General features: G+C 47.3%; 1 pseudogene; it reads right to left on the bottom strand.

The window, feature by feature from the left end:
• Nucleotides 1–2,877: 2,877 nt before the first annotated feature.
• On the bottom strand, nt 2,878–25,355 carry LOC121568106 (annotated as a pseudogene).
• Nucleotides 25,356–25,872: the final 517 nt, after the last annotated feature.

The raw sequence follows: 25,872 nt of genomic DNA on the forward strand, positions 1-25,872 counted from the left end.
CTTACTCTATATCTACAGTAGATATTGGAGCCCTCTTTGTCCTTCCCTTTAATAGACCCTTACTCTATATCTACAGTAGATATTGGAGCCCTCTCGGTCCTTCCCTTTAATAGACCCTTACTCTATATCTACAGTAGATATTGGAGCCCTCTCGGTCCTTCCCTTTAATAGACCCTTACTCTATATCTACAGTAGATATTGGAGCCCTCTCTGTCCTTCCATTTAATAGACCCTTACTCTATATCTACAGTAGATATTGGAGCCCGCTCTGTCCTTCCCTTTAATAGACCCTTACTCTATATCTACAGTAGATATTGGAGCCCTCTCTGTCCTTCCCTTTAATAGACCCTTACTCTATATCTACAGTAGATATTGGAGCCCTCTCTGTCCTTCCCTTTAATAGACCCCGCGGACATAGCCTTTGCTCCTCTGCCCAGTTGGAGACTGTGCGTGCATGAACGAGCATTAAAACCCCGCCTGGAAAACGCCCTCCATTCACCTTTTATGGTGCTAATAACGCCCTTTATTTGCTGTATCATTTTAAAACTATTGGAATTAGGCCACAGCAGTTTCTAAAAGAAAGAGCAATGGCAATTTTAATCACATTTCTGTAGAGGTGTGGGCAGAATGTTTTGATATTTTGTAGTGACTTTTTCCAAACTAAACATGCATGCTGCCTATATAGCGAGTGCCTGTTCGTGCATTCTGCAAGATTGATTGTATATTCGAAACAATTTAAAAGTAGGATAAACGCTACAGCCCACACTTCTATGCAAAAGATAAATTGTTGTCTATCAATAGATTATTGGGTTTCTATGTCCTGCCTTGGTATAGGCTCTGAGATGAAATAGGCAATGATGTCCTGCTCTTATCGCATAGCAATGCCGTAGATTACCCATACTGTCAAATATTTAGCATAAACTACCGGTCTATTTACTGTGTTGGCAGGATGTTTTAATCTTTAGCAGTAATTTATGCTGTATCTTCAAAAGGACTGTTTCAGTTTCTATAGGAGAAAACAATGGTAAATTGTTGTGGCCTGTCAGCAGAATGTTTGAACTCAACAATGGTTTATATCAACATTTCCCTGTGAATTCTGAAACATTGTAAAGAAATACAATTACACCCACTGGGCACAGACGTCAATCAACGTCTATTCCACATTGGTTCAATGTAATGTCATTGAAATGATGTGGATTTTTTATTTATTTAACCAGTGTGTGCCCACTGGGAATAGGGTAGCCTAGTTATAGTAGCATACATAGGCCTACTTCAATGTAAAATATCAACTGTTCACCTGTTAAACTTGACTGTATATTATAAACTGCGCTGCCTATGGGATTGCAAAACTTGAAATACATATAGCATTTCTATTTACTAGGTTTAAATAAATGATGTGCATGGTCATTTGTTGTATGGCCACTTCAGGAATATGAACCCATCACGGCCAGCAATGGTCAAGAAAATAAAATAAATAGGAAAAATAAAAAAATTGATTTGCACTTTTTGCACCAAAGTACGTTAATCTCTAGGAGACACGTTCTGTCTCCTAGAGATCAATCCCAGAACAACAGCAAAGGACCTTGTGAAGATGCTGGAGGAAACGGGTACAAAAGTATCTATATCCACAGTAAAACAAGTCCTATATCGACATAACCTGAAATGCCGCTCAGCAAGGAAGAAGCCACTGCTCCAAAACCGCCATAAAAAAGCCAGACTACGGTTTGCAATTGCACAAGGGGACAAAGATCGTACTTTTTGGAGAAATGTCCTCTGGTCTGATGAAACAAAAATAGAACCATTTGGCCATAATGACCATTGTTAGGTTTGGAGGAAAAGGGGGGTTGCTTGCAAGCCGAAGAACACCATCCCAACCATGAAGCACGGGGGTGGCAGCATCATTCTGTGGGGGTGCTTTTCAGCAGGAGGGACTGGTGCACTTCACAAAATAGATGGCATCATGAGGAAGGAAAATTATGTGGATATATTGAAGCAACATCTCAAGACATCAGTCAGGAAGTTAAAGCTTGGTTGCAAATTAGTCTTCCAAATGGACAATGACCCCAACATACTTCCAAAGTTGTGGCAAAATGGCTTAAGGACAACAAAGTCAAGGTATTGGAGTGGCCATCACAAAGCCCTGACCTCAATCCTATAGAATATTTGTGGGCAGAACTGAAAAAGCGTGTGTGAACAAGGAGGCCTACAAACCTGACTCAGTTACACCAGCTCTGTCAGGAGGAATGGGCCAAAATTCACCCAACTTATTGTGGGAAGCTTGTGGAAGGCTACCCGAAACGTTTGACCCAAGTTAAACAATTTAAAGGCAATGCTACCAAATACTAATTGAGTATATGTAAATTTCTGACCCACTGGGAATGTGATTAAATAAATAAAAGCTTAAATAAATCACTCTACTATTATTCTGACATTTCACATTCTTAAAATAAAGTGGTGATCCTAACTGACCTAAGACAGGGAATTTTTACTAGGATTAAATGTCAGGAATTGTGAAAAACTGAGTTTAAATGTATTTGGCTAAAGTGTATGTAAACTTCCGACTTCAACTGTATATGGTCTGGATGATATACTGTAACACAGCTCCTCTGCTGTAGAGTGACTGTATTTCCAGAATGTTTGTGTTTGACACGTCATCTTCTGGTCTTTTTGTAGGACATAATCATAGTTCTCCTACTGTCATAGTGCCAAGAGAGAGAGCATCATTTATGCATTTTCCTGCCAATATTTCACAAGAGAAGACAGTCAGACATTGTGAAGTGCACTGACTGTCTGGAAAAAAACAATTCAGATATATTGGGAAATACACTTTTTATTTTTAATGAATGTACTGTAAGATCCAAGTAAAATCATCTCACTGTCTATCACTTCTCCTTCAGCCTAGCCTGATTGGCCACCGTGGCTGTCTATCACTTCTCCTTCAGCCACGTTTGTAGGCGCTGGAAGACGTGTTCCCGAGCCAGGGTCAACTGGGGGTGGTCCTCAGCTCTTGCAGGGTACATGTTGGCACAGTGGGCTGTTCCTGGATCAGAGCGCGTGAGTGAGATAGAGATTATTGTTATACAGCATTGTTGTTATACAGTGATATGACACAGCTGCTCTCTTGACCTCTTCCTGTACATACAGTATGGAAGAATAACTATCTGCAAAGCGTTTGTCAGATGCTGAAAGGACCTGAATGTAGTCACAAGACACCATAGACATCAGTTGAAGGATAGAAGGACCAACGTTGAACCCTCACCCTTTATGAAGATGGCAGGGAGGTCATCTGAGATGCTAGAGGTGATGCCCAGGGCATGCCAGGGGTCGATGGAACTGTTGGGGAAGACTATTCTGGTGGCACGGATGTTGTAGCTGCTGTAATTCTTTTTGGTCTGGTCTATTCCAGAGTAGTGTCTTAGCGCTGATGTTGAAATTGTCCTGACACTGTTCCACATGGTACCTGCCAGAGAGGGAAGGGATGGAAAGAGAGGAGGGAGAGGGGGATGAGAGAGGAGAGAGGCCCATTGATCCAGTCATACCACAGATAGACATTCCTTCACTAATACACACACACACACACACACACACACACACACACACACACCTGGAGGAGAATACTTGTCAGCATTAAATAAGTACTCAATGGAGGCCAAAGCCACCAAAGGGCTGGTTAGGAGAGTCAGTGGTCTGGAAGTAGCCAAACTCAGTGCAGGTCTGGTACGTCCACTGTCTCCCTGGATACAAAGATACATACCGTACAGACACACAGTAGGGACAATCATCATCTGTATGTACGTCTCTGGTGACTTCATCTCGTCTGATTCACTAGAGCAAATATGTGTCTCACTAGAACAAATATTAACTTTCAACTTCATTGCTTAAATTACATATTAATACCACAAGACTTGAATGACACAGGTTAGGTCAACAATCAGTCAAAAATAGTTTGAGTAAAAAACGATTTACTGTTCCTTTTTGTGCCTTTGAGCAAAGACAAAGAAAGGAAAGAGAGAGAGAGAGAGAGAGAGAGAGAGAGAGAGGAGTGGGTGGTTTATAGACACTCCGGGCGGCTCTTTAAAAGCCCACTTCCTATGATCCCCACTAAACCAATACACCCTCCCAGTCTAGGAAACTAGCCCTGGGAACCACGGCCACAGCCAAAGGTCAGAGCACAACATGGAAACTGGTTGAACATGCAAAGTCATTATTACTAACCGAACACAACCTACGACAGGGCTCTAACCAAAGTTCTGGATCAGAGGATATAGAGAGACTCACTTTCCACTGTAAACTAAAAGGAAGATGTGTAAAACGCCTGTCTTAGCACTGCCTTTCCAAATGCATGCACGCACATGCACACAAACACACGCGCACACACAACTCTACCATCGAGCAGTATAACAAGGAGGGATCTTTCTTTACTGCTGAATAACACTATTACAAGTCTATAAAACACACTTTGCATGATGCAGAGGCAAAAGGAGCCGAAGATGCTCTAGCTACAGGCCATCACTTATACTCTTCATTTTCATCTCTTTCTTGACAAAAGATATAGCAAGAGGTAATCCATTCAAATAGTGATCACCATTCAAATTTAGCAAAGCAAATAATTGTGAAAATAACAATGCAAATAAAAGCCTTATGGACAAGGGTCCCCTGGACCAGTATTGAGTGACGGCCTAGGTGTTATTGAGTGACGGCCTGTGTGTTCATCAGGGTGTTAACTGCTGATAAAGCAGGTTTGGATTCTTCTGTCCCTTGGCATTGTACAGAATTGGTTTTATTGTGGATATTGACATACATCCCCAGAGACAGGCTATACCCCTTCCCCCTCAACTCTCCACACCCCTTCTCCCCCAAACACCACTCCAGCCCCTCTCCCTCCTCACCTCCCCCGCAGTGGGATCCTTTGCCCCTTTGCCCCTCTCCCCCTTTCACCCTCCCCGCTGTGGGGTTCGCTATAATATGTGTTCCTGAGGTCCTGAAGGTTGACGTTGTAGGTGAGGCCTTTAAAACAGGGCTTAAGAAGGTGGTCCTGGTTCTGAGGCGAACAAAATAAGTGAAGTGGTGGTAGGGGTCTCCCAGAGAGGCCTTGAACATCACCCCACACACAGTCTTAATGGTGCAGTTGGTGTCCAACACATGCTGCAATGACACAAACATAATGGTTACTTACTACAACTGTGGGTGGAAGTCTGTAGAATCTCATTGACTACCGCTGTGTCTCTCCTTCACTGGCATCATACAGAGCAATACTTAGTATGCTAAACAGCTAAGGTACACATGAGATATTTAGTTAGTTACATATTTACTACAACTGGGTTCTACACAGACCTGTATTAATTAACCCCACCTGTGACCATCACAAGAAGTCCATATTTGTATCTCTGCTATTGTGACGAGGTGTGAATGAAGGAGTCAGGCGCAGGAGGTAAAATACCGAAGTCCAGAGTTTATTCCGTTTACATAAATCAAACGCCCAAAGCGTCAAACTAAACTATTACAAGGGAAAACATCCACCTTGGCATAAACACAGTGAATAGTAGCTCAACCGAGCTACACGCTCTCACAACAAACAATCACTCACAAAGACAAGGGGAACAGAGGGAACACTTATACACATACTAATTAGGGGAATGAGCACCAGGTGTGTGTGATTGACAAGACATGACAAGTGGAGTGATGAGAATGGGATCGGCAGTAGCTAGTACTCCGGTGACAACGAACGCCGAAGCCTGCCCGAACCAGGAGGCCTCGGCGGAAGTCGTGACAGCTATATTAAGTTTCCTTCCTATTTTGTGAGCCACACGTTGCTCAACCATGCAGGGTATTAGATTATCTGGTTAGATTACACACCCCTATCTGTTTTAATCCCTATTCAAATTCCTCAGTGGTACCTGAACCCCCAGTGTAGCCAGCCCCTATCCATCCCTCTGGGCGCTGGAGCCTACCAATCATTCTATTAGTGTGTTGTTCTGTAGAGGTCATACAACACCACTCCTTTTAAAGCAGCTCTCTGCTCTGAGGGAAGGAAACTGGAGCCTGTATGAATCTAAAGACTCTTTTGTGCCATTTCCACATCAGCTTATTGGTAAATGCACTCACATCTCCACTGGCAACAGGCCACAGAGAGAATCACCATGGTGACCACAACAGACCTCTGGGAAAATGGTCAGATACCCCATCTCTAAGCTCGGACCCCCCTCCCTGGCCCCCCTCCCTGAGGGAAAGACAGACACTACTTGGTTATGAGAGGGGGCACGGTTTTCGAATAGGGGTGCATGAAAGCCCAGTGAACCCCCAGGAGAGCCTCTTTTCTGGGCCACAACCCTGGGCGTCTCGCATTTGAACAATGGCGGTTAAATTTCCTACCTTGGGCTTCAGCTTTGAGCTACCTGTCTCTTCTTCCCCAACCCCATTTCACCCCCAAACTACCCTAACTCTCACTCAAAATGGTTCCTCTCCTAGGTCAACCAGGCTCCTTATACCCTGAAATGATTTACTGTCCACAAACCTCTCTTACCTCAAATTCTCTATTGTTATTGTTGTATTGGACTGTGTTCATAATGTTGTCTGCCAGGGCATCTAGGATATATGCCCGATCCTTCTCTGACTAGATCTGCAGTTTTGAACATAAGCTGAGAGACAGAGTGAGTGAGAGACAGAGAGAGTGCTGCGTTACAGAGACTGAGGGCCACTGCTGATGACAGTATAGGCATTCATGGAACTAGACCTCTGTATAAGTAAGCCTGGCATGCTATTTTTTATTTTTTTTATTTTTTTTATTTCACCTTTATTTAACCAGGTAAGCCAGTTGAGAACAGGTTCTCATTTACAACTGCGACCTGGCCAAGATAAAGCAAAGTAGTGCAATAAAAACAACACAGAGTTACATATGGGGTAAAAAAAACATAAAGTCAGAAATACAACAGAAAATATATATACAGTGTGTGCAAATGTAGCAAGTTATGGAGGTAAGGCAATAAATAGGCTATAGTGCAGAATAATTACAATAGTATTAACACTGGAATGCTAGATGTGCAAGAGATGATGTGCAAATAGAGATACTGGGGTGCAAAAGAGCAAAATAAATAACAATATAGGGATGAGGTAGTTGGGTGGGCTAAATTTCAGATGGGCTGTGTACAGGTGCAGTGATCGGTAAGGTGCTCTGACAACTGATGCTTAAAGTTATTGAGGGAGATAAGAGTCTCCAGCTTCAGAGATTTTTGCAATTCGTTCCAGTCATTGGCAGCAGAGAACTGGAAGGAATGGCGGCCAAAGGAGGTGTTGGCTTTGGGAATGACCAGTGAGATATACCTGCTGGAGCGCAGACTACGGGTGGGTGCTGCTATGGTGACCAATGAGCTAAGATAAGGCGGGGATTTGCCTAGCAGTGATTTATAGATGGCCTGGAGCCAGTGGGTTTGACGACGAACATGTAGTGAGGACCAGCCAACAAGAGCGTACAGGTCACAGTGGTGGGTAGTGTATGGGGCTTTGGAGACAAAACGGATGGCACTGTGATAGACTACATCCAATTTGCTGAGTAGAGTGTTGGAGGCTATTTTGTAAATGACATCGCCGAAGTCAAGGATCGGTAGGATAGTCAGTTTTACGAGGGCATGTTTGGCAGCATGAGTGAAGGAGGCTTTGTTGCGAAATAGGAAGCCGATTCTAGATTTAACTTTGGATTGGAGATTCTTTATGTGAGTCTGGAAGTTGAGTTTACAGTCTAACCAGACACCTAGATATTTGTAGTTGTCCACATACTCTAGGTCAGACCCGTCGAGAGTGGTGATTCTAGTCGGGTGGGCGGGTGCTAGCAGCGTTCGATTGAAAAGCATGCATTTAGTTTTACTAGTGTTTAAGAGCAGTTGAAGGCTACTGAAGGATTGTTGTATGGCATTGAAGCTCGTTTGGAGGTTTGTTAACACAGTGTCCAATGAAGGGCCAGATGTATACAAAATGGTGTCGTCTGCGTAGAGGTGGATCTGAGAGTCACCAGCAGCAAGAGCGACATCATTGATATACACGGAGAAAAGAGTCGGCCCAAGAATTGAACCCTGTGGCACCCCCATAGAGACTGCCATAGGTCCAGACAACAGGCCCTCCGATTTGACACACTGAACTCTATCTGAGAAGTAGTTGGTGAACCAGGCGAGGCAGTCATTTGAGAAACCAAGGCTATTTAGTCTGCCAATAAGAATGCGGTGGTTGACAGAGTCGAACGCCTTGGCCAGGTCGATGAAGACGGCTGCACAGTACTGTCTATTATCAATCGTGGTTATAATATCGTTTAGGACCTTGAGCGTGGCTGAAGTGCACCCGTGACCAGCTCGGAAACCGGATTGCATAGCAGAGAAGGTACGGTGGTATTCGAAATGGTCGATGATCTGTTTGTTAACTTGGCTTTCGAATACTTTCGAAAGGCAGGGCAGGATGGATATAGGTCTGTAGCAGTTTGGATCTAGAGTGTCACCCCCTTTGAAGAGGGGGATGACCGCGGCAGCTTTCAATCTCTGGGGATCTCAGACGTTATGAAAGAGAGGTTGAACAGACTAGTAATAGGGGTTGCGACAATTTCGGCGGCTAGTTTTAGAAAGAAAGGGTCCAGATTGTCTAGCCCAGCTGATTTGTAGGGGGTCCAGATTTTGCAGCGCTTTCAAAACATCAGCTGTCTGAATTTGTGTGAAGGAGAAGCGGGGGGGGCATGGGCAAGTTGCAGCAGAGGGTGCAGAGTTGGTGGCCGGGTTAGTGGTAGCCAGATGGAAAGCATGGCCAGCTGTAGCAAAATGCTTGTTGAAATTCTCGATTATTGTAGATTTATCGGTGGTGATAGTGTTTCCTAGCCTCAGTGCAGTGGGCAGCTGGGAGGAAGTGCTCTTATTCTCCATGGACTTTACAGTGTCCCAAAACTTTTTTGGAGTTAGTGCTACAGGATGCAAATTTCTGTTTGAAAAAGTTAGCCTTTGCTTTCCTGACTGCTTGTGTATATTGGTTCCTAACTTCCCTGAAAAGTTGCATATCGCGGGGGCTATTTGATGCTAATGCTGTACGCCACAGGATGTTTTTGTGCTGGTCAAGGGCAGTCAAGTCTGAGGAGAACCAGGGGCTATATCGGTTCTTAGTTCTGTATTTTTTGAATGGGGCATGTTTATTTAAGATTGAGAGGAAATTACTTTTAAGGAACAACCAGGCATCCTCTACTGACGGAATGAGATCTATATCCATCCAGGATAACTGGGCCAGGTCAATTAGGAAGGCCTCCTCGCTAAAGTGTTTTAGGGAGCGTTTGACAGTGATGAGGGGTGGTCGTTTGACCGCGGACCCGTTACGGACGCAGGCAATAAGGCAGTGATCGCTGAGATCCTGGTTGAAGACAGCTGAGGTGTATTTAGAGGGTATGTTAGTCAGGATGATATCTATGAGGGTACCCATGTTTAAGGATTTAGGGTTGTACCTGGTAGGTTCGTTGATAATTTGCGTGAGGTTGAGGGCATCTAGCTTGGATTGTAGGATGGCTGGGGTATTAAGCATATCCCAATTTAGGTCACCAAGCAGTACAAACTCAGAGGATAAATGGGGGCAATCAATTCACATATGGTGTCCAGGGCACAGCTGGGGGCTGAGGGGGTCTGTAGCAAGCGGCAACAGTGAGAGACTTATTTCTGGAAAGGTGGATTTTTAGAAGTAGAAGCTCAAACTGTTTGGGCACAGACCTGGATAGTATGATAGAGCTCTGCAGGCTATCTCTACAGTAGATTGCAACTCCACCCCCTTTGGCAGTTCTATCTAGACGGAAAATGTTATAGTTGGGGATGGAAATTTCAGAATTTTTGGTGGCCTTCCTGAGCCAGGATTCAGACACTGCTAGAACATCAGGGTTGGCAGAGTGTGCTAACGCAGTGAATAACTCAAACTTAGGAAGTAGACTTCTGATATTTATGTGCAAGAAACCAAGACTTTTGCGATTACAGAAGTCATCAAATGATAGCTCCTGGGGAGTAGGAGTGATACTGGGGGCTACAGGGCCTGGGTTAGCCACTACATCACCAGAGGAACAGAGGAGGACTAGAATAAGGATACGGCTAAAGGCTTTAAGAACTGGTCTTCTAGTGCGTTGGGTACATAGAATAAAGGGGGCAGATTTCCGGGTGTTATAGAAAAGATTCAGGGCATTATGTACAGACAAGGATATGGAAGGATATGAGTAAAGTGGAGGTAAACCTAAGCGTTGGGTAACAATGTGTCACGATCGTCTAAGGAAACGGACCAAGGCGCAGCGTGTTGAGCGAACATGTTGACTTTATTCAATTAAAGCAACCACGAAACAACAAAACAAATGACGATACGTGAAGTCCTCTGTGACACTGACAGAACATGGAACAAAAACCCACAACCCCAAGGTGAAAACACACAGTTTAAATATGGCTCCCAATCAGAGATAACGAGCCGACAGCTGACACTCGTTACCACTGATTGGGAGTCACACGAACAACCAAGACAACACACCCAAAGACAACCAACCAAAACACAACAAAACGAACACACCCTGGCTCAACATACAAAGTCCCGGAGCCAGAGCGTGACAGTACCCCCTAAAGGCGCGGACTGCGACCGCGCCTCAAAACCCCAAACAGGGGAGGGCTGGGTGGGTGTTGCTCCTCGAGGCGGCTCCGGCTCCGGGCTTGACCACCACCCTTCCTCAATCCCCCGTAGCGCCCCGGTCCGATCCGACCCAGCTGGTAGGATCTGGACTGACGACCGCACCCTGGCTTGGCGCGTGAGGCAGAAACGGACCGGACCTGGCTGACGATCGCACCCTAGGCTTGATGCGTGGAGCCGAACGGGCCTCACCAGGCTGACGACTCGCATCCCTGGCTTGGTGCGAGTAGCAGGAATGGGCTGGATCAGGCTGACGGCTCGCACCCTTGGCTTGGTGCGAATAGCAGGGACGAGCTGAACCAGGCTGACGACTCGCACCCCCTGGCTTGGTGCGAGTAGCAGGAACGGGCTGGACCAGGCCGACGACGCACCCCGTAGGCTTCGTGCGTGGAGCAGGAACAGGCCGGGCAGGGCTGTCGACGCACACCGTAGACTTGGTGCGTAGAGCAGGAACAGGCCGGGCAGGGCTGTCGACGCACACCGTAGACTTGATGCGTAGAGCAGGAACAGGCCGGGCAGGGCTGTCGACGCACACCGTAGACTTGGTGCGTAGAGCAGGAACAGGCCGGGCAGGGCTGTCGACGTACACCGTAGACTTGGTGCGTAGAGCAGGAACAGGCCGGGCAGGGCTGTCGACGCACACCGTAGACTTGATGCGTAGAGCAGGAACAGGCCGGGCTGGGCTGGCGACGTACACCGTAGGTTTAGTGCGTGGAGCAGGAACAGGCCGGGCTGGGCTGGCGACGCACACCGTAGACTTGGTGCGTAGAGCAGGAACAGGCCGGGCAGGGCTGTCGACGCACACCGTAGACTTGATGCGTAGAGCAGGAACAGGCCGGGCAGGGCTGTCGACGCACACCGTAGACTTGGTGCGTAGAGCAGGAACAGGCCGGGCAGGGCTGTCGACGCACACCGTAGACTTGGTGCGTAGAGCAGGAACAGGCCGGGCAGGGCTGTCGACGCACACCGTAGGTTTGGCGCGTGGAGCAGGAACAGGCCGGGCAGGGCTGGCGACGCACACCGTAGACCTGGTGCGTGGAGCAGGAACAGGCCGGGCAGGGCTGTCGACGCACACCGTAGGTTCTGTGCGTGGAGCAGGAACAGGCCGGGCTGGGCTGGCGACGCACACCGTAGGCTTGATGCGAGAAGCAGGAACAGGCCGGGCTGGGCTGGCGACGTACACCGTAGGCTTAGTACGTGGAGCAGGAACCGGCCGGGCTGGACTGGCGACGCACACCGTGGGCTTGGTGCGTGGAGTAGGAACAGGCCGGTCCGTACTGGGAACACACACCACTGGCCTTAACCGGGGATCAGGAACGGGCCGGACCGGACTGGTAACACACCTCAGTCTCTCACGCCGTGCCACAACAACTTCCCTCCCTCTACTCGCCAATGGCTCCCGTAATCCGGTAGCCTTCTCTCCACGTCTCCCTGTGGCAGCCTCCTGCTGCCCAGCCGCCCAAGCCATGTGCCCCCCCCAAAAAACTTTTTGGGGTTGCCTCTCGTCCTTCCGACGATGGCCCTGCTGACGCCGTTGCTCCTCTCCTGCCAGGTTCTCCCCCTTCATCGCCCTCCGGTACCGGACGGCCTCCTCCTGCGTAATATGTCCCCAGCCGAGGAGGACATCCACCAGCGTTCTCTCCTGCGGGTGTTCCTGTATACGCTGCTTGGTCCTTTTGTGGTGGGTTTTTCTGTCACGATCGTCTAAGGAAACGGACCAAGGCGCAGCGTGTTGAGCGAACATGTTGACTTTATTCAATTAAAGCAACCACGAAACAACAAAACAAATGACGATACGTGAAGTCCTCTGTGACACTGACAGAACATGGAACAAAAACCCACAACCCCAAGGTGAAAACACACAGTTTAAATATGGCTCCCAATCAGAGATAACGAGCCGACAGCTGACACTCGTTACCACTGATTGGGAGTCACACGAACAACCAAGACAACACACCCAAAGACAACCAACCAAAACACAACAAAACGAACACACCCTGGCTCAACATACAAAGTCCCGGAGCCAGAGCGTGACACAATGAAAGAGATAGTATCTCTAGAGGCATGGTACAATAGTATTTATCTTTGTCTAAACAACCTCATCTTCTACACTAGGACACTATTGTTCTGTTTTAGAGTCAATTTGACACTAGCTCGCTGCTTTCTATCTACTCCTTTTTGTGCAAGGGGAAACATACACACATTAAACATAAAACTACCTGGAAGTGTAAGCAGAATACATACAGTGGGGGAAAAAAGTATTTAGTCAGCCACCAATTGTGCAAGTTCTCCCACTTAAAAAGATGAGAGAGGCCTGTAATTTTCATGATAGGTACACGTCAACTATGACAGACAAATTGAGGGAAAAAATCCAGAAAATCACATTGTAGGATTTTTAATGAATTTATTTGCAAATTATGGTGGAAAATAAGTATTTGGTCACCTACAAACAAGCAAGATTTCTGGCTCTCACAGTGTCACGGAATCAGCCGAGGCTGCTCCTCCTCCTTGCTCGGGCAGGTTTCGGCGTTCGTCGTCCCCGGAGTACTAGCTGCCACCGATCTATGTTTCGGTGTTTGATTTGTTTTGTCCTGATTGTGTACACCTGTTCCCCATTATGTTGTATTGTTTCCCCTATTTAACCCTCTGTCGTGCATTGTGTGTTGTGTGTTATTGTATTCGTCTTCGGCAGTGTTAGTGTGCGGGTTGTTTTCCTCCTTGTATGGAGATGGTTTTCTTTCCTGGTTACTGTAAAGTAAAGTACGTTTCCAGTAAGCTCTGTGTCCTGCGTTTGACTTCGCCTACCTCATTTCACCGTCGCCACCTGACAGAATAACACACCTTCCCATGGAGTCAGCAGGATCAGCGGTGCCAACGGGGTCACTGGAGGAGCGCGTAATCCACCAAGACGCCATGATCCAGAAACTGGGCACCGCCATGCAAGATGTGATGAACACCTTGAGCCGATGGGAGAGAGGAGGTTGGCCCACACCTCCTCCAACAATACCACCACCCTCAGCCATACCCATCGTTCCATCTCCGGAGTCCAGTGGGATTCGGCTCTCGCTCCCGAGGGCTTATGATGGCACCGCGGCCGGGTGTCAGGGTTTCCTGCTCCAAGTAGAACTCTACCTAGCAACCATTCACCTGGCGCCCTCGGGATACGAGAGCGTTTCCGCCCTCATCTCCTGTCTGTCCGGCAAGGTGCTGGAATGGGCCAACGCCGAATGGGGTGGGATAGACGCCGCTATGGTCAGCTATGCAGAGTTCACCCGCCGCTTCCGGGCATTATTCGATCATCCCCCAGAGGGTAAAGCGGCGGGTGAGCGTCTATTCCATCTTAGACAGGGGAGGAGGAGCGCGCAGGAGTTTGCGCTGGACTTCCGGACGCTAGCAGCCAACACGGGATGGAATGAGAGGGCCCTCATCGACCACTACAGATGCAGCCTGAGGGAGGACGTGCGTCGGGAATTGGCCTGCAGGGACACCAACCTCAGCTTTGACCAACTGGTGGACATGTCGATTCGCCTGGATACCCTGTTGGCTACCCGCGGACGTCCGGATTCGGGGCCGTCCATTCCATCCCCCAGCACTTCCGAGCCGACCCCTATGGAGCTCGGGGGTGCTGGTGCTAGGGAGACCAGGAGGGAGACCAGGAGGGGAGGCCGTCCCCTGCACCAACTGTGGCCGCAGAGGACACACTGCTGGTCGGTGCTGGGGAGGGTCTCCTAGGAATCGAGGCAGTGGGCGACGCACTGATGAGTCATTCCAGGTGAGTAGGCACCCAACTCACCCAGAGCTCTCTGCTGATCATATGTGTATTAAAGTGGTGTTTCCCGAGGTTTCTCCTCACTCCCAGCATAAGGCGCTAGTAGATTCAGGCACAGCTGGGAATTTCATTGATCGCCAGTTCACCTATAAGTTAGGGATTCCTATCGTACCTGTTGATGTGCCCTTCCCCATTCATGCCCTAGATAGCCGCCCGTTGGGGTCTGGGTTGATTAGGGAGGTCACGGCGCCTCTCCGGATGAAAACGCAGGAGGGTCATGAGGAGATTTGTATTTGATTGATTCTTCTGCGTTTCCCGTGGTGTTGGGGCTTCCCTGGTTAACAGCTCATGACCCCAACATTTCATGGCAGCAGAGAGCTCTCCAGTGATGGTCTGATCAGTGTACTGGGCGGTGTGTAGGCGTTTCCGTAGGGGCAACGACAGTGGAAAGCCCGAACCAAGTTCCCGCCTTACATATTCCACCTGAGTATGCCGATTTGGCTCTCGCCTTCAGTAAGAAGAAGGCGACTCAATTACCACCTCATCAACAGGGGGATTGTGCGATAGACCTCCAGGTAGGCGCTGCGCTTCCACGTAGTCATGTGTATCCTCTGTCTCAGGAGGAGACGGCCGCTATGGAAACCTACGTCACCGAATCTTTGAGACAGGGTTACATACGGCCGTCTACTTTCCCTGCTTCCTCAAGTTTCTTTTTGTGTGAAGAAGAAGGATGGGGGTTTACGCCCGTGTATTGATTACCGTGGTCTAAATCAGATCACCATCAAATACAGCTATCCTCTCCCTCTGATTGCTAGTATGACGGAGTCATTACACGGGGCGCGATTCTTCACAAAATTGGATCTTAGGAGCGCGTACAACCTGGTGCGCATTAGGGAGGGAGATGAGTGGAAGACAGCATTCAGTACCACCTCGGGTCACTATGAGTACCTCGTCATGCCATACGGGTTAATGAATGCTCCTTCAGTCTTCCAATCATTTGTGGACGAGATTTTCCGGGACTTGCATGGACAGGGTGTTGTGGTATGAGGCGGCAGGTAGCTTAGTGGTTAAGAGCGTTGTGCCAGTAACCGAAAGGTCTCTGGTTCTAATCCCCGAGCCGACTAGGTGAAAAATCTGTTGATGTGCCCTTGAGCAAGGCACTTAACCCTAATTGCTCCTGTAAGTCGCTCTGGATAAGAGCGTCTGCTAAATGACTAAAATGTAAATGTAAAATGTATATATTGATGACATTCTAATATATTCCGCTACACGAGCCGAGCATGTGTCCCTGGTGCGTCGAGTGCTTGGTAGACTGTTGGAGCATGACCTGTATGCGAAGGCGGAGAAATGTCTGTTCTTCCAGGAGTCCATCTCCTTTCTGGAACATCGGTTGTCCGCGTCAGGGGTAGAGATGGAGATTGACCGCGTTTCTGCCGTGCGTAATTGGCAGACTCCCACCACGGTAAAGGAGGTGCAGCACTTCTTGGGTTTTGCCAATTACTACCGGAGGTTTATCCGGGGCTTTGGACAGGTATCAGCTCCCATTACCTCTCTGCTAAAGGGGGGTCCGGTGCGCCTGCAGTGGTCAGCTGAGGCGGACAGGGCGTTTAAACGTCTGAAGGACCTGTTTACCTCGGCGCATTCCAGGTGGAGGTGGGCGCTTCTGAGCGCTCGGGTACGCCACCTAAACTCCGCCCCTGTGCTTTCTATTCTAAGAAGCTCAGTCCGGCGGAGCGCAATTATGACGTGGGGGATAGGGAGCTGCTGGCTGTGGTTCAAGCCCTGAAGGTGTGGAGACATTGGCTTGAGGGGGCTAAACACCCTTTTCTCATTCTGACTGACCATCGTAACCTGGAGTACATCCGGGCAGCGGGGAGGCTGAATCCTCGCCAGGCAAGGTGGTCAATGTTTCTTTCCCGTTTTGTATTTAAGCTCACCTATATACCAGGGTCCCAGAACGCTAAGGCAGACGCCCTGTCCCGACTATATGACACAGAGGAGAGGTCCATTGAGCCCACTCCCATACTCCCGGAGTCTTGCTTAGTGGCACCGGTGGTGTGGGAGGTGGATGCGGAAATCGAGCGGGCGTTACGTTCCGACCCTACTCCTCCACAGTGTCCAGAGGGTCGGAGGTACGTGCCGCTCGAGGTTCGCGACCGTTTGATATACTGGGCTCACACGTCACCCTCCTCTGGTCATCCGGGTATTGGTCGGACAGTGCACTGCCTTAGTGAGAAGTACTGGTGGCCAGCCTTAGCTAAGGACGTGAGGGTTTATGTTTCCTCCTGCTCGGTGTGCGCCCAGTGTAAGGCACCTAGACACCTGCCCAGGGGGAAGTTACAACCCCTACCCGTTCCACAACGGCCGTGGTCTCACCTATCGGTAGATTTTGTCACGGACCTTCCCCCCTCCCAGGGGAACACTACGATCTTGGTCGTTGTGGATCGGTTTTCTAAAGCCTGCCGTCTCATTCCCCTGCCAGGTCTCCCTACTGCCCTACAAACTGCTGAGGCCCTGTTTACACACGTCTTCCGGCACTATGGGGTGCCTGAGGATATAGTGTCTGATCGGGGTCCCCAGTTCACCTCTAGAGTCTGGAGGGCATTTATGGAACGTCTGGGGGGTCTCGATTAGCCTTACCTCAGGTTTTCACCCTGAGAGTAATGGGCAGGTGGAAAGAGTTAACCAGGATGTGGGTAGGTTTCTGAGGTCATATTGCCAGGACCGGCAAGAGGAGTGGTCGGGATATATTCCCTGGGCAGAGATAGCCCAAAACTCCCTCCGCCATTCGTCCACTAACCTTACGCCTTTCCAGTGTGTGTTAGGGTATCAGCCGGTTCTGGCACCTTGGCATCAGAGCCAGACCAAAGCCCCTGCGGTGGACGAGTGGTTTCGGCGCTCGGAAGAAACGTGGAACGCTGTGCACGTCCATCTGCAGCGGGCCATCAGACGTCAAAAGGCGAGCGCCGATCACCACCGCAGTGAGGCTCCGGTGTATGCACCGGGAGACCGGGTCTGGCTCTCGACCCGAAACCTGCCCCTTCGCCTGCCCTGCCGGAAGCTGGGTCGGCGGTTTGTGGGGCCCTTTAAAGTCCTGAGGAGATTGAACGAGGTATGTTATAGGTTACAACTGCCCAGGTATTATCGCATTAACCCCTCGTTCCATGTGTCTCTCCTCAGGCCGGTGGTGGCTGGTCCACTCCAGGAGAATGAGGTACGAGAGGCTCCTCCGCCCCCGTTGGACATCGAGGGGGCTCCGGCGTACTCAGTCCGTTCCATCTTGGATTCAAGGCGTCGGACGGGGGGCCTGCAGTATCTCGTGGAGTGGGAGGGGTACGGTCCGGAGGAACGGTGCTGGGTCCCCAGGAGGGACATTCTAGATCCCTCCATGTTGAGGGACTTCCACCGGAGTCATCCGACTCGCCCTGCTCCGTGTCCTCCTGGCCGTCCCCGAGGCCGGGGTCGGCGCGGGCTGGAGCCGCCGCGTCAAGGGGGTACTGTCACGGAATCAGCCGAGGCTGCTCCTCCTCCTTGCTCGGGCAGGTTTCGACGTTCGTCGTCCCCGGAGTACTAGCTGCCACCGATCTATGTTTCGGTGTTTGATTTGTTTTGTCCTGATTGTGTACACCTGTTCCCAATAATGTTGTATTGTTTCCCCTATTTAACCCTCTGTCGTGCATTGTGTGTTGTGTGTTATTGTATTCGTCTTCGGCAGTGTTAGTGTGCGGGTTGTTTTCCTCCTTGTATGGAGATGGTTTTCTTTCCTGGTTACTGTAAAGTAAAGTACGTTTCCAGTAAGCTCTGTGTCCTGCGTTTGACTTCGAATACCGCATTTCACCATCGCCACCTGACACACAGACCTGTAACTTCTTCTTTAAGAGGCTCCTCTGTCCTCCACTCGTTACCTGTATTAATGGCACCTGTTTGAACTTGTTATCAGTATAAAAGACACCTGTCCACAACCTCAAACAGTCACACTCCAAACTCCACTATGGCCAAGACCAAAGAGCTGTCAAAGGACACCAGAAACAAAATTGTAGACCTGCACCAGGCCGGGAAGACTGAATCTGCAATAGGTAAGCAGCTTGGTTTGAAGAAATCAACTGTGGGAGCAATTATTAGGAAATGGAAGACATACAAGACCACTGATAATCTCCCTCGATCTGGGGCTCCACGCAAGATCTCACCCCGTGGGGTCAAAATGATCACAAGAACGGTGAGCAAAAATCCCAGAACCACACGGGGGGACCTAGTGAATGACCTGCAGAGAGCTGGGACCAAAGTAACAAAGCCTACCATCAGTAACACACTATGCCGCCAGGGACTCAAATCCTGCAGTGCCAGACGTGTCCCCCTGCTTAAGCCAGTACATGTCCAGGCCCGTCTGAAGTTTGCTAGAGTGCATTTGGATGATCCAGAAGAGGATTGGGAGAATGTCATATGGTCAGATGAAACCAAAATAGAACTTTTTTGGTAAAAACTCAACTCGTCGTGTTTGGAGGACAAAGAATGCTGAGTTGCATCCAAAGAACACCATACCTACTGTGAAGCATGGGGGTGGAAACATCATGCTTTGGGGCTGTTTTTCTGCAAAGGGACCAGGACGACTGATCCGTGTAAAGGAAAGAATGAATGGGGCCATGTATCGTGAGATTTTGAGTGAAAACCTCCTTCCATCAGCAAGGGCATTGAAGATGAAACGTGGCTGGGTCTTTCAGCATGACAATGATCCCAAACACACCGCCCGGGGAACGAAGGAGTGGCTTCGTAAGAAGCATTTCAAGGTCCTGGAGTGGCCTAGCCAGTCTCCAGATCTCAACCCCATAGAAAATCTTTGGAGGGAGTTGAAAGTCTGTGTTGCCCAGCGACAGCCCCAAAACATCACTGCTCTAGAGGAGATCTGCATGGAGGAATGGGCCAAAATACCAGCTACAGTGTGTGAAAACCTTGTGAAGACTTACAGAAAACGTTTGACCTGTATCATTGCCAACAAAGGGTATATAACAAAGTATTGAGAAACTTTTGTTATTGACCAAATACTTATTTTCCACCATAATTTGCAAATAAATTCATTAAAAATCCTACAATGTGATTTTCTGGAATTTTTTTTCTCATTTTGTCTGTCATAGTTGACGTGTACCTATGATGAAAATTACAGGCCTCTCTCATCTTTTTAAGTGGGAGAACTTGCACAATTGGTGGCTGACTAAATACTTTTTTCCCCCACTGTATTTGGTGGTACTGAATGCACTCCATTGATATAAGTGCTATGTTGCAACAGACTGACATAAAGAAACACTTGACCCATCCCGTCAGCTAGGTTGAAGATAAAAGTTTAAGACCACGTAATAATTCCATGCAGAAGCATTTGAAAATAAACAAATTCATTGGACCAGGGACGGAGCAAAAATGACTGGGAGTGAATGGTAGCAGTACAGAAATGTTGCCATCAAAGTGAAAAATGAACACAATCACATTGAATTTCAGCTAACTACTCAGCAAATACATAGCATAACTGTTTTACTGTCATTCTATTCATATTACACCCTAACCCAGGCAATGTGACAGGTAAACTCATGGGTACACTTGCAATATATCTCACTGGTCATCTCCAAAGCCAACACCTCCTTTGGCCGCCATTCCTTCCAGTTCTCTGCTGCCAATGACTGGAACGAATTGCAAAAATCTCTGAAGCTGGAGACTCTTATCTCCCTCACTAACTTTAAGCATCAGTTGTCAGAGCACCTTACCGATCACTGCACCTGTACACAGCCCATCTGAAATTAGCCCACCCAACTACCTCATCCCCATATTGTTATTTATTTTGCTAATTTGCACCCCAGTATCTCTATTTGCACATCATCTCTTGCACATCTATCATTCCAGTGTTAATACTAATTGTAATTATTTTGCACTATGGCCTATTTATTGCCTTACCTCCATAACTTGCTACATTTGAACAAACTGTATATATATGTATTTTCTGTTGTATTTTTGACTTGTTTTGTTTTATCCCATATGTAACTCTGTGTTGTTGATTTTATCGCACTGCTTTGCTTTATCTTGGCCAGGTCGCAGTTGTAAATGAGAACTTGTTCTCAACTGGCTTACCTGGTTAAATAAAGGTTAAATAAAAATAAAAAATAAAAAATGGCTGCCTGGTATTGTGATGTAAGAATTTCCATGGTGAAATGTTCATTCAAATGATGTTAACTGATGAGGCTCACGCAATGGAATGTAATTTTTGTAATGTCAGTTGAGTTGAATCAACACATCACAGCACATATTGATGGGTACACTTCCTGCTTTTACTTCCTACTTTTACTTCCTGCTTTTACTTCCCGCAATGGCCACTAGTTCACCCATTAATAATAATAATAATAATAATATGCCATTTAGCAGACGCTTTTATCCAAAGCGACTTACAGTCATGCGTGCATACATTTTTGTGTATGGTCCCGGGGATCGAACCCACTACCTTGGCGTTACAAGCGCTGTGCTCTACCAGCTGAGCTACAGAGGAAGCCATCATTGTCTTGAATGGGGACACCCGTTCTATTCATTCTATTTCTATGGCAGCACATGCAGTCAGGAGCAGAGGAAGAGAAAATGTGCGTCTTAATTATTATAATAAATTTTTTTTGCTATTCTAACAGTTATTTTGGTGACCATGGTCATTTGGCTGGCCAATTACAGTCATCCAAAAGCCCTAGTGTGAGGTACTGTTGTCCAAGTCACAGAGGGTCCGGTCCCACCCTCTAGTTTTGAGGTCACATGTTGACTTTGGAGGTGACCCATGACAGAGCGCCTCAGGACAGAACTGTGACACAGACACTGTTTCTCAGAGGTATCTGGTGGTTAGAAAACTGGACAGACGGAGACATGGCCTACATGTGTGTACATTTCTGTGTGTGTATGCGCTTGTACAGTGTGGTCAGGGTGCTGCCCAGACAAATGTATGGTGTATGTGTCAGTCTGACATCAGTAGCAGTAGCCAGACTAATAAAGCAGTCTCAGCCCACCCGTTCACCAAATAAAATGACCATACAGTCACTATGACAACCTGGAACAAGCACATAGAGAACATGCAGTAATAAGCGACTGCCCATAAAGCCAAAGACCAATGTGCCCAAGGACAGCATACACACACCCACACACAAACAAACTTAATTAAAACCCTTTCACTGCCAAGTCTACAAACACACCAATAATAATAATAGAGGGAAGGATAAGAGGGAGAGGGAAGTATAAGAGGGAAGGATAAGAGGGAAAGGGAAGGGGAAGGATAAGAGGGAGAGGGAAGGATAAGAGGGAGAGGGGAGGATAAGAGGGAAGGATAAGAGGGTGAGGGAAGGATAAGAGGGAGAGGGACTGAATTAAGAGGGAGGGAAGGATAAGAGGGAGAGGGAAGGATAAGAGGGAGAGGGAAGGATAACAGGGAAGGATAAGAGGGAGAGGGAAGGATAAGAGGGAGATGGAAGGATAAGAGGGAGATGGAAGGATAAGAGGGAGAGGGAAGGATAAGAGGGAAGGATAAGAGGGCGAGGGAAGGATAAGAGGGAGAGGGACTGAATTAAGAGGGAGAGGGAAGGATAAGAGGGAGAGGGAAGGATAAGAGGGAGAGGGAAGGATAAGAGGGAGAGGGAAGGATAAGAGGGAGAGGGGAGGATAAGAGGGTGAGGGAAGGATAAGAGGGCGAGGGAAGGATAAGAGGGAGAGGGACTGAATTAAGAGGTGGAGAGTGATTCCTTTGTCCGAGAGACTCAAAGAGACCGGAGCGGATGCCATGGCATTCCGACGGATTCTAGAGCGTGTCCGACATTCCGATATCTGAAGCTGCCAGACCCATCTCAGACCAGCACCATCAACACACATACACTCTTAGGACAGGACAGTTAGGAGAGGAGTGACTGGATGATGTCCTGGCAATTGACCCCAATTAAATAACACACTTGTTTGTCCTCAGCCACACCACACACCTGTTCTGTGGTATTCTTTGTCAATCTCTACTATATAGTTATTCTTCTTACTGTAACTCTATTCTCTACTAAACCAGTAGATGTGAATGACTGAATGAGGGAGTTTTTATTTGTATTTATTTAACCTTTATTTAACTAGGCAAGTCAGTTAAGAACAAATTCTTATTTACAATGACGGCCTACCAAAAAGCAAAAGGCCTCTTGTGGGGACGGGGGCTGGGATTAAAAATTAAAAATAAAATAAAAATATAGGACAAAATACACATCAAGACAAGAGAGACACCACAATACTACATAAAGAGAGACCTAACACAACAACATAGCATGGCAGCAACACCTGACAACACGACATGGTAGCAACACTACATGACAACAACACGGTAGCAACACAACATGGCAGCAGCACAACATAGTACAAACATTATTGGGCACAGACAACAGCACAAAGGGTAAGAAGGGAGAGACAACAATACATCATGCGAAGCAGCCACAAGTGTCCGTAAGAGTGTCCATGATTGAGTCTTTGAATGAAGAGATGGATATAAAACTGTCCAGTTTGAGTGTTATTTGCAGCTTGTTCCAGTCGCTAGCTTCAGCGAACTGAAAAGAGGAGCGACCCAGGGATGTGTGCTTTGGGGACCTTTTAATAGAATGTGACTGGCAGAACGGGTGTTGTATGTGGAGGATAAGGGCTGCAGTAGGTATCTCAGATAGGAGGGAGTGAGGCCTAAGAGGACAGTTTCCACCTCCAGTCTCTAAGTGCCTCCCAATGTTATACTTAAACAGTGCGTAGGAGTATCATTCAAATAACCTGAATCTTATTTAGAATGTCATACAGTGTTCAGAGTTAGAAGAGTTTTCCAAACATGTTGCAGTGTCTCCATCTCAGTACGGACACAGGCCAGCTCCATGTGTGGTTACCACAATAATAACCTTTTATGACTTTCTAAAAAATGATCATCTTTACAGTGGGGAAAGTAGGCCTTGTTTAGACAAGCAAGTGAAAACACTCACTAAACCACAATGACCTGCTGCTTGTTGGGAAATAGAAACTTGCGTGGACTGGGAGAAATATGACGGTATCTGACATCATTGCAGTATTCCCAACTGAGCTTCTGTGTTTGTGTGTGTTGGTTGATCTCTAAATGTTCCCAGTCTCATCAAAAGGGATTAGTGTGTGTTGTTATAGATGTCCATGTTCTAAGACACTGTTGCCTTGGTGACACCCTTGTAGTCTTCCTCAAGAAACCAGTGAGACAAGAGAAGAGAAAGTCAAAGACAACAACCTAGAGAGCACCCTTCACTCTTCCCCATCCTCACCTATTCCTCTATCTGCCCTCCAGGGTATATTTTACATTTTAGTCATTTAGCAGACGCTCTTATCCAGAGCGACTTACAGTTAGTGAGTGCATACATTTTTCATACTGGCCATTATCCTCAACTCAAATATACATAGTGACCAGTGGAGGTTGCTGAGGGGAGGACGGCTGATAATAATGGCTGGAATGGTATCAAACGTGGTTTCCAGCAATTACTATGAGTCGTCCTCCCCTCAGCAGCCTTCACTGATAGTGACCGACTAATAGTCAGTGCACGACTATTTCCAGTTCATTATTCCATAGCAAGGATCTGCCTGGGGTCTATATTCAGCAAGGTGAAACATTCAGAACATTGGGATCTCCTGAATACTCGCCGGGAGGTAAAGGGCAAGTCCAGGAAACTCCGGGCCAATCCAGGCTCAACTTTTTGTTATGCCTCTCAGCTGTTTATTGAGTGATTTGCTTAAGTTTATTTCAGACAAACGTTAAAATGGTTAAGGGATACCCTCCTCCAGGTATCCTGTAATGCCCTGAAACTCCCCCACACTGGTCATGGAGAGGAGAGAAAGAGAGATGGGGAGATGGACAAGCCTGAGTACAGGTAAAATTAGAGAGAGAATTGACAGATCACAGAGAGAAAGGAGGATTACTGTGTGTGTTATTATTACCTGAGAAGTTGATTGTGGCGTGGAGAGGCGCGCTGCTTGCCACGGCAGCATGAATCAGGTGGGGGTACTTGAGTCGGGGCCAGGCTGCCAGCGTGCCCGGGTAAGACCCGCCTAATGCCACCCACTTGCTGTTGGTCAAGCCCCGTTGTTTGGTGATGGCAGTGCGGAAGTGAGCCAGGTCGGCCAGAGCTTATTGACTGCTGAGAAACCGCAGATTCTCTGTGCTCAGGTCACTGTAAGGGACCAGACAGACAAGGGGTTAATCAAGTCAGGAGGAAGCCAGTCTGAGAGCCTCACTCAGCACCTGGTTGACTATTTATATAGTCTGCATGCACGACACGTCAATCCATCCCACTTGATTCTTTGAATTAGCCAGATACAAATAATAACAGATCAGTCTAATGAGGTTCAGATTGAGAGAGTACAGGACACTTCTGGACAGGGGGCTCACATTTAAATGGAACACTGTCACCTAGCGGTTAATTTGATGAACAACAGCCACCATAATATAGTGATAGAAGCGCAATAGACATTACTAGCACAAATGTAAACATACATAAAACCAACCAATATAAATTTACGCCGTGGGACGACTGTCGCCATCGAAACGGTGCTCTACCATAAGACAGAGGTCGCGGAGCTTCTTGGTATAAGGAAGCCAGGCCGACCCGGGGTTAATCGCCATCTATCCGTCGTTGATTGGTTCCTCCGCCAATCATCAAAACCACGGGTCCTCCAGCTCTGTGGTACGTCTCAGTTACAAGGAATTTCTGGCAACAGTATGTTGTGTTATGCAAGAACTAACACACTTGATCACACCTAGACAGTAGACTGAAAATCTCACAGGTAAGTGATCTCTCCATTTACTGCAGTGCGAATAAGAATAGAAGGAAATGTCAGAACTTACTTGATTCCACACTCGACTGTCTGCAACTTTGAAGTGGGCCAGTTTTTGGCAGTGGTGTAAAGTAGTTAAGTAAAAATACTTTAAAGTACTACTTAAGTAGTTTTGGGGGGTATCTGTACTTTACTATTTATATTTTTGACTACTTTTACTTCACTACATTCCTAAAGAAAATTATGTAATTTTTACTCCATACATTTTCCCTGACACCCAAAAGGATTCGTTACATTTTTAATGCTTAGCAGGACAGGAAAATGGTCTAATTCACACACTTATCAAGAGAACATCCCTGGTCATCCCGACTGTCTCTCATCTGGCAGACTCACTAAACACATGCTTTGTTTGTAAATGATGACTGAGTGTTGGAGTGGCTTTGTGTAAATAAAAAATAATAAAAATGTGCTTTGCTTAATATAAGGAATTTTAAATGATTTATACTGGTACTTTTACTTTTGATACTGAAGTATATTTTAGCAATTACATTTACTTGTGATACTTAAGTATATTTAAACCCAAGTACTTTTAGACTTTTACTCAAGTAAATGTAGCTCAGTTGATAGAGCAT

Source organism: Coregonus clupeaformis, chromosome 6, assembly GCF_020615455.1.
Source record: "Coregonus clupeaformis isolate EN_2021a chromosome 6, ASM2061545v1, whole genome shotgun sequence".
Classification (NCBI taxonomy): Eukaryota; Metazoa; Chordata; class Actinopteri; order Salmoniformes; family Salmonidae; genus Coregonus; species Coregonus clupeaformis.